The sequence below is a fragment of the Perissodus microlepis genome, chromosome 22 (genome assembly GCF_051167445.1).
Source record: "Perissodus microlepis isolate ML-2025 ecotype Zambia chromosome 22, ASM5116744v1, whole genome shotgun sequence".
In the NCBI taxonomy this organism is placed as follows: domain Eukaryota; kingdom Metazoa; phylum Chordata; class Actinopteri; order Cichliformes; family Cichlidae; genus Perissodus; species Perissodus microlepis.
The window spans coordinates 2,083,562-2,092,214 of NC_140481.1; the positions used below are offsets into that span (position 1 = coordinate 2,083,562).

The window sequence follows — 8,653 nt, forward strand, 5'->3', positions numbered from 1 at the left end:
TAGTTATGGACTTGTTTATATTTTGATGGGTTTGGCTTCGCGGTCCTTGCAAGGTGACCTGCCATGTCCGTGTATTGTATTGTTGTCCCTTGTTTTCCCTTTTACTGGTGTGTGTGTGTGTGTGAGTCAGTCAGTGAGTGTGAGTCTGCCGCATTGGGAATGTACTAACGGCTGCCTCTGCAATTTCCCAGCAGGAGTGCGTAAACGAGAGGGCAGCGAGCATGGGGTACACAGACACTAGGGAGCAGAGACATGGAGTACGGACACTGGGAGAAGACAGGGCACGAAGACACTGTGAGCACAGGGATTTATTGTTGTGTACTATTTACCTCACTGTAAATAAATGCACTGCATTCATCAGAGAGTCCTACATCTACATGGGTCTGCCCATGACAATATCAGCAAATGAAATCCTTCATACTGGAAGATTGCCAAGAAAACTATTCTCGGGAACTGGAAATCAAAAGCAGCTTATGTATCAGTCACCATATAAATGTACTTCTTGATCACATTAGTCTGCCTCTTCCAGAAACCAACTGGATGAATTTCTCTCTTTCTGGTCCCCACTGATTAATTCCATTCCTTAGTGGTTGGCTATAGTCTCGTTTGCCTGTTTGCCTTGTGGGTGGATGAGGATGGTCGCTGGGACTAATGGTGTGTGGTGGCCTCCGTCTGTGTGTCTTCCTCAGTTGGTGGCGATGGAGAGCTGGAGTGAGTGCTGCCTAATGGTCTTGGGATGTGTGTGCTTGTGGTGGCAGGTGCTGGCCCCCAGCCTGGAGCAGGAAACACAGCATCAACACACATCCACCTGAAAATCAGGCTTTTATTCACTCCAGAGTTTTATCATATCCCATATGCCCTTTTTAATTTGTCGCAGCACTATAGGATATTTGTTTATGTCCCGATGAATACACCTAACCTCCACCCACTTTGCCTCCAACAATGCCCCATGCAGGCCGAACCAGGGTTTGGTCTGTGTGTAGTACGAATCTATCATAGCCTGGCATATACACCATTGGCACCTTACCACTATACTTTACATCCCTCTAAGACCAAGGGAGGGTGTTTTAGGGCTGGCAACATGGAACACCTGTCCCACGTCCGACCACGGGCACTCATGGTGGACGTATCCCGGTTGCCATCACCTCCAGCAGTCCCTCCCCGATATTGATGCGGCTCCCAGTAAGTGAGGTGCGGAATGTCAGAGGGAACAGGTGATTATGATGGGACTAATGACTCTCTCCCCTTTTAAAGCGACAGAGGAGACTGGTGGGAGGAGTGTGTGTAGTGGAGGAAGCCACAGAGAGAGATGACTCTGGGCTACAAGATAGTGCCAAACATAACAGGAGTGCTTGTGGACAAAACATAACTGTTGTACACTGTGTGGGTCCGGTCTTTTCACACAGACAAATCTGTGATTAATTTTTTTAAACGACAAAACACATCAATGGCATTCACTAAGAAAGGTTTAAAAAACGGGCAAAGATTGTGGCTGCTGTTAGTTTGTTGAAGGACGTCTCTTATATCATCATCATCAAGTGATGAAAGTTTCATTCTAATGTAAATGATACACAAGAACTGAACAACAAGTTTTATTGGAGACTTTTTGCTTTTGCAATTTGGCACCATCTGTGAAAGATAAAAATTCTTAGACGTTGAACAGCAGAAATGAGGATTTCTTTTTTGTCAAGAGATGTATTCTAAATGTCACCCGTGGTAGGTACCGATTTAAAATAGGACAGAGCCGTAGGCGCACAGTCAGTTAAAAAGAGTTTAATTTTGAATACAAAATAAAAGTAACAGTGGCACCTAAAAACAATTAAAAACTTTACCTTATTAAAAACGATAAAACTGTATGATTGCCCGTGAGACAGGACAAGCGCTGCGGGGAACCGTTTAACAACAAATCAACATAGCACACAAGTTAAAAAGGGACGGCAACTCACACATGACCCCAAATGGGCAAAACACTATAGAAAAAGGCAAATCTTCAGTGCAGTCTTCACTCGGGCCCACCGCTGTGCATGCAAAAGCGGGGAGACAAAAAAGGATTTGTTTTCCCTGCAGCGCCTTCACCGTCTGCGACACTATCTATCTATCTATCTATATAAAAAAGGGGTTAAAATACTAAAAGAACCAATCTCTGTGGTGCCTACTGACACAGAAAAATAAAACAAGAAACAAACAAAATCGACAGCCGCAGCAGTCACTGTCTGTCGACTTACACCAGTATAAAACAAATTAAAACACTCTGATGTGTCGGGTCCTTTGCCCGCAGCCAGAAATCCACTTGGCAAAGCAGCAGCTCGGTACTCTGTAAATAAAAGGCAGGAGATGACTTACGCTGGACAGTAAAACACAGGAATATTCCTCAACTGTATTGTTTTCGTTACCTGTCCACAAGTTCGCGTCACACCCTAATAAATGTGGGTCAGTGGCGGTGAAGTCCACTACACTGTTCTCAAGGGAACGCCATGTTTCCCACCTACAAGGGTGCAAATAACTGCAAACCTCGGCCACAACAACCAGAGCTTAAGTGGTACATTGTTGTGTAACCTACCGTTCTGACAGGAGTTTAGGGGGACCCGCATCAAGCTTTCATGGAAAGAAATTAAAAACACCAACTTGCCCAACTTGCATGTCATGCCAAGCACTGGCAGCTTCAGGTTTGCTGAGGAATACCTAATTGCCCACACCTGAGCTTATGAAAGGAGCAAAGACCAGCTCCGCCCACCAGGGGCGGTTCCCAGACTCAGGTCTCACCTGTCACATAAAGAAACTTCTTCAGCTGAGAGTCAGAGAGGAGAAACACACAGTTTTACTTGCAGCAAGGGCAGCCACAGAGCACTCGCACGAGAGTGGGGGCTCAGGGACTCGCGCTCTTACTGCTCTGGTCTTTATTTATATACAAGGGTAATACAACAGTAAATACGTTTGTTCATATCAGTGGAATGTTGATGCGTGAGCATGTGTGTGTGTGTGGGTGTGTGTGTGTGTGAGAGTCTGTGGGAAGCGGCTCCTCTTCCTGGTAGGGAGTGAAACTGCTTGTTCAGCTCTTATTATCGCTAGAAGAAGAAACTGCTCCTTTGTATGATAAGAGGGAACAGAACAAGTCTTGTAGTGAACAACAGTCTGAGTCATCAAAAGGTCATCATGCAGTATTCTATCATATGCAGACTTATATCATTAAAAGTTTATACTGACTACTAAGTACAATTCTCCATTGACATTATTGGAGGTCGTTTTACAAACCAAAAATTAAAAACAGCAGATGTGTACCCAATGGTAGACTGGTGCAAAATGCATCTGTGCGTAAACAAGCAAATAATTATTGCGATTTATGATGGGTGAGAGATGGACCTGTGCGGGAAATACGGATTTATCACGGTGGTTGTTTTGGATGCAAGGTAAGACAGAATTCATGCTAATGTTTTTCAAATTGAAATGTAACTTTGGTCTTCTTTTGCTGCTGTTTCAGTGAATTTTGGGCCATGTCCACACTAATAAGTCTTTTTCTCTCCATTTTGGCCTTCTGTCCAGACTGAGACGTGTTTTCGTTCAAGGAAAACGCAGCATTTTAAAAACGCTCTCCAAAGCGGATACATCTGAAAACGTGAAAATGGCGACAGCGAACCTGGAGCCTTTTCGAAAACAATGACACATTTTAGTCATGTGATGCAGTCATGTGACCAGTTAAACCAAGATAGCGGAGGGCATTATACAGCAGTTGTTTTGTTTGACAGCCCTATTAAAGATTAATCAGTCTGTACGTGCTCCAGAGAGCTTTTCTTCAAATTCTTTAATTCTCACTCACTTTTGCAACTTTGTACTTTTGTGTTACTCGCAGCAACAACTCCACCTCATTGTTAGTCCATTTAAAAAACTCTGTGCTTTTCCTCGACATTTTGCCGCGATGTTTCAAAGAACCGGGAAGTAAGGATTTAGTTTGTTTGTTAGAGCTGGGAAGTAGCGATGAAAATGCCATTTTCAAAATTATCCGGGCTAGTGTAGACGTAGCCTTGGTTGGAGCGTGGCATAACTTGCAGTTTTGGAATCTGAGAGCTGTACTTTCAATAGAGACACTATTTGTCATGTAAATGCCCTCAAGGAATCCACACTTTTCACAGACTCTGTTAACCTGCTCTTTAATTGTTTGTCGTTTTACTTGCATTTGGTGGTCATGGAAATTATTTTTGTGAACTCTGAGCTGAGACTTTCCTGTGGATGCCATACATATCTATATTTAAATACCAGACCTGGTGGCACAGCCTGTGAATGTTCCCCCTCCCAGCACAGGAAACACTCTCCACTGTCAGCAACACTAAAAGTTGCACGCAGTTCCCATACCCCTCGCTAATGCCTCAGCCCAAAACTTAGATTCTGGCCCTGATTCTGCACACGTCTCCTCTCTCTTCTTTTTATTGATCAGCGCTTTTTTGTCCCACCCCATACAGTGGACATAAATCTATCCAGTCTAACAAGATGAATCCAATCTCCTCAGCCCAAAGTGCATACTCCCCACTCATCATCACAATACTTTCTGACAATGATTCTCCAACGTGGGCTGTGTACATATGTTAAAATCACAGCCTGAGTGCTCCATGAGAGTAGAAAAGTGCTATATAAGAATCAGTCCATTTACCACAGCTGGGCACAGACAGTGAGTTTTGGGCTGAGCTTTGGAAATGTGCAGCGTTAATATTTTTTTATTGCCCTTTCAGTGTAACAAGAATTCAAGCAGGTCCCTGCAGGGGACTGCATTTTTTAATTATTCAGTCCATACATAATTAGTAAAAGTGCTGTTTGAACATTTGTGTAACACCTTTTACTAATTAACTCTTCATATATTTATTTGTCATGAGTCTTAAGAAAGTCAGGAAGGGCTTCAGCTGGTTCCTGCATATTTTTTCTGAAAATTTTCACGTGGTTTATTTCCTACATTCAGACGTGTCACATCATGATCATGTTGCTTTGACTGCACAGTCACAAAAAATGATATAGAAAATACAGTAGAACCCCGACTTACGAAATTAATTTGTTCACGAGGGCCTTTCGTAAGTCGAAAATTTTCGTAAGTCAAAGCACCCATCGCGCCTTTTGAGTGAACGATGGGCTATAGGCTAATTGCTAACTGCAACAACAATACGTCATTCAAGTGGAACAGCGAAGCGCAAGTACGAAAGCCAAGGGGGTTGTCACATGATTCGGAAGGCATTGTGGGCATTGTAGGAATTCTGGGCTCAGCCAATCAGAGCCAGCGGATTTCATTACGCGGGCATTTTGCTGTAACACGGGCAGAAATATTGCCGTTGTCACTTGAATTTTTCGTTAAATGGGGTATTCGTAAGTCGGGGTTCCACTGTATACAAAATAGATCTTAGTTGCTAAAAATCTCCTGACTGGAGTCCGTGGACGCTGCAAGCGCTGTTTGCATAGTCACTCATTAGGACTGGGTTGACACTAATAATGTGTTAATTGTCTCCTACCTTTCAGCACATTGAGGTTTTGCACCCATGACAGGCTAACTAACTAACAAACACACTAAATAAATAAAGACTGCAGCATTAGGTTGGGAACTTTTTGCATGACATATATATGTGATTGCATTTGGAGTGTCCCTCTCACAGCACAAAAATTTTGTGCAGAGTATTAAAATTAATCACACAGGTGCCATTTATCAAGTAATGTATGTAAAGAAACCTCTGGCAGAACCAGGCTCAGGGAGGGGCAGGGCCTGCTGTGACCAGCAGTGTTGGTCAAGTTACTTGAAAAAAGTAATCAGTAACTAATTACTGATTACTTCCCCCCAAAAGTAATCCCGTTACTTTACTGATTACTTATTTTCAAAAGTAATTAATTACTTAGTTACTTTTTAAAAACACGATTTACAACCTGAATAGGTGATAAAGCGATAGATCTTTCAGCCCAATTCTACTTTTTCTGCATAATCCATCATACAAAATGTAAACAAATGGAAAAGTCTCTTTTTAAAACTTGTTTTATTAGTTTTAACCTTTTAACTTTATGCATGAAGCAAACATTAAATTATATGCAACATTCATTGACTGGAAGAAATTAGTTTAACATTTAAACCTATTTTCTGCACATTCCAGCACATAAAATAAAATATTTTTTGTGTTTACACTCAGTCTTTCAAATAGATGCAAGTAAAACACAGCAGAAAATAAATAAAATCAAAGACTAGTGGTCCTGTTGCTCTATTTTCACCTGTAAAGCAGGAGTGGGGTAGGCGGAGGTTTACCCTGGTGCAGGTGTGCCACAGCGGTCAGTGGAAGAATCCGCGAGTTTCTCTGTGAATTTCACATTACGTGGTAGCGCACTTAGTTTAGGTGGTTTTTTTCGCTGTAAAAAGAAGTTTTCTTCCCACGCACAACGGACGTTAATGTTTTTGTCACTTTTTATGGAATCAAACTCAAAGTAAGGTCAGTACTTCCACGCTTTAAACGCTGCACGCTCATACTCTCTCCCACACTCGATATATGATCCATTGTTGATCTGCACACAGCTGTTGTCACACTCGCTTACGTCACTGTCATGAGACATTCCCGCAAAAAAAATCACGGTTTTAGTAACGCAGTAACACAGCGTTCCTACAGGAAAGTAACAGTAATCTAATTACCGTTTTTGCGATAGTAATCCCTTACTTTACTCATTACTTGAAAAAAGTAATCGGATTACAGTAACACGTTACAAGTAACGCATTACTGCCCATCTCTGGTGACCAGTTGGGGTGAGAGAAGGAAGACAGGATAAAGACATGCTGTGGAAGAGAGACAGAGATTAATAACAAGTATGATTCAATGCAGAGAGGTCTGTTAACACATAGTGAGTGAGGTAGAAACACCCAGTGCATCATGGGAATCCCCAGCAGCCTACACCTATTGCAGCATAACTAAGGGAGGATTCAGGGTCACCTGGTCCAGCCCTAACTATATGCTTTAGCAAAAAGGAAAGTTTGAAGCCTAATCTTGAAAGTAGAGATAGTGTCTGTCTCCCGAATCCAAACTGGAAGCTGGTTCCACAGAAGAGGGGCCTGAAAACTGAAGGCTCTGCCTCCCATTCTACTTTTAAATACTCTAGGAACAACAAGTAGGCCTGCAGTGTGAGAGCGAAGTGCTCTAATAGGGTGATATGGTACTACAAGGTCATTAAGATAAGATGGGGCCTGATTATTTAAGACCTTGTATGTGAGGAGCAGGATTTTGAATTCTGGATTTAACAGGAAGCCAATGAAGGGAAGCCAAAACAGGAGAAATCTGCTCTCTCTTTCTAGTCCCTGTCAGGACTCTTGCTGCAGCATTTTGGATTAACTGAAGGCTTTTCAGTGAGTTTTTAAGACTTCCTGATCTCTAATCAGGACAAATGGAAGACAGTAGTCCTACATATTTGTTTAATATGTGCATTGAAGGACAAAAATGACTCCAAGGTTCCTCACAGTGTTACTGGAGGCCAAGGTAATGCCATCCAGAGTAAGAATCTGGTTAGATACCATATTTCTAAGATTTTCAGGGCCGAGTACAATAACCTCAGTTTTATCTGAATTAAGGAGCCGCGGCAAACCGTTTATTGAGTTCCTGAAAAGCTGCATCGTTCCACTGAAAAGGACGTTTGGGAGAGGTTAGTTGTGTCAGAGGCAAAGCAACTCGACTGAAGTCCCGGATAAACCATCTGTAGAAGTTAGCAAATCCGAGGAAGCGCTGCAGCTGACGCCGATTTGGTTGTTCCGGCCACTCCACAACGGCGGGTCCCTGGTCGTAGCCCATAAAAGCGACGGTAGGAATGTGAAACTCACACTTCTCTCCCTTGACGAATAGCCGGTTTTCGAGGAGACATTATAGAACCTGCCCGATATGGTTCTCCTGTTTGGGCTGAGCTTTGGAAAAAAAATCAAGATGTCATCTAGGTAGACAAAAACAAACCGGTTAATGAAGTCTCTGAGCACATCATTCACCAAGGCTTGGAAAACTGCTGGGGCATTGGTGAGACCGAATGGCATGAAGTACTCAAAGTGCCCGAGGTGTGTGTTGAAGGCGGTCTTCCATTCGTCCCATTCGCGTATCCGAACCAGATGGTAGGCATTTCGCAGATCTAATTTGTTGAAAACAGTCGCCCTCTGGAGGAGCTCAAAGGCGGATGTGAGGAGAGGGAGCGGGTACTTGTTCTTGACCATGATTTTATTCAGTCTGCGATAGTCTATGCACAGCCGGAGGATTTTATCTCTTTTCAATGAAAAAGAAGCCAGCTGCGACTGGTGAGGTAGAGGCGCAAATGAGGCCGGCGGCAAGGGATTCAGTGATGTATTTCTCCATAGCCTCTCGTTCAGGTAGCGAGAGACTATAGAGCCGACTGGTTTGTAACGGAGCTCCGGGAAGCAGATCTATGGCAGGGTCATAAGGCCTATGCGAGGGTAGAGACTGGGCTCCAGCTTTTTGAAACACCTCAGCGAGGTTGTGATAAATGGAGGGAACATTGGATAAGTCAGCTGATTTCGGTTCCCCAGATTATGGTGTTTCTGTGCCTGGAGGTGAGGCAGCCTTGAGGCAGGGCATGTGGAATTCCTCCCCCCACCCAGTGATGCGTCCCTTAAGCCAATTGATGTGAGGGTTGTGCTGTTGCAGTGGGATCCGTGTAG

At 43.3% G+C, this 8,653-nt stretch overlaps 1 long non-coding RNA gene across 1 annotated transcript; it reads right to left on the reverse strand.

Annotated features, from left to right (window-relative positions):
* Positions 1-1,767: 1,767 nt before the first annotated feature.
* Positions 1,768-2,663, reverse strand: LOC146362397 (uncharacterized). The gene is made up of 3 exons (XR_014799154.1): positions 2,561-2,663; positions 2,394-2,485; positions 1,768-2,314 (listed from the first exon to the last, which is right to left on the reverse strand). It is a non-coding gene; the product is annotated as an uncharacterized LOC146362397 (long non-coding RNA).
* Positions 2,664-8,653: the final 5,990 nt, after the last annotated feature.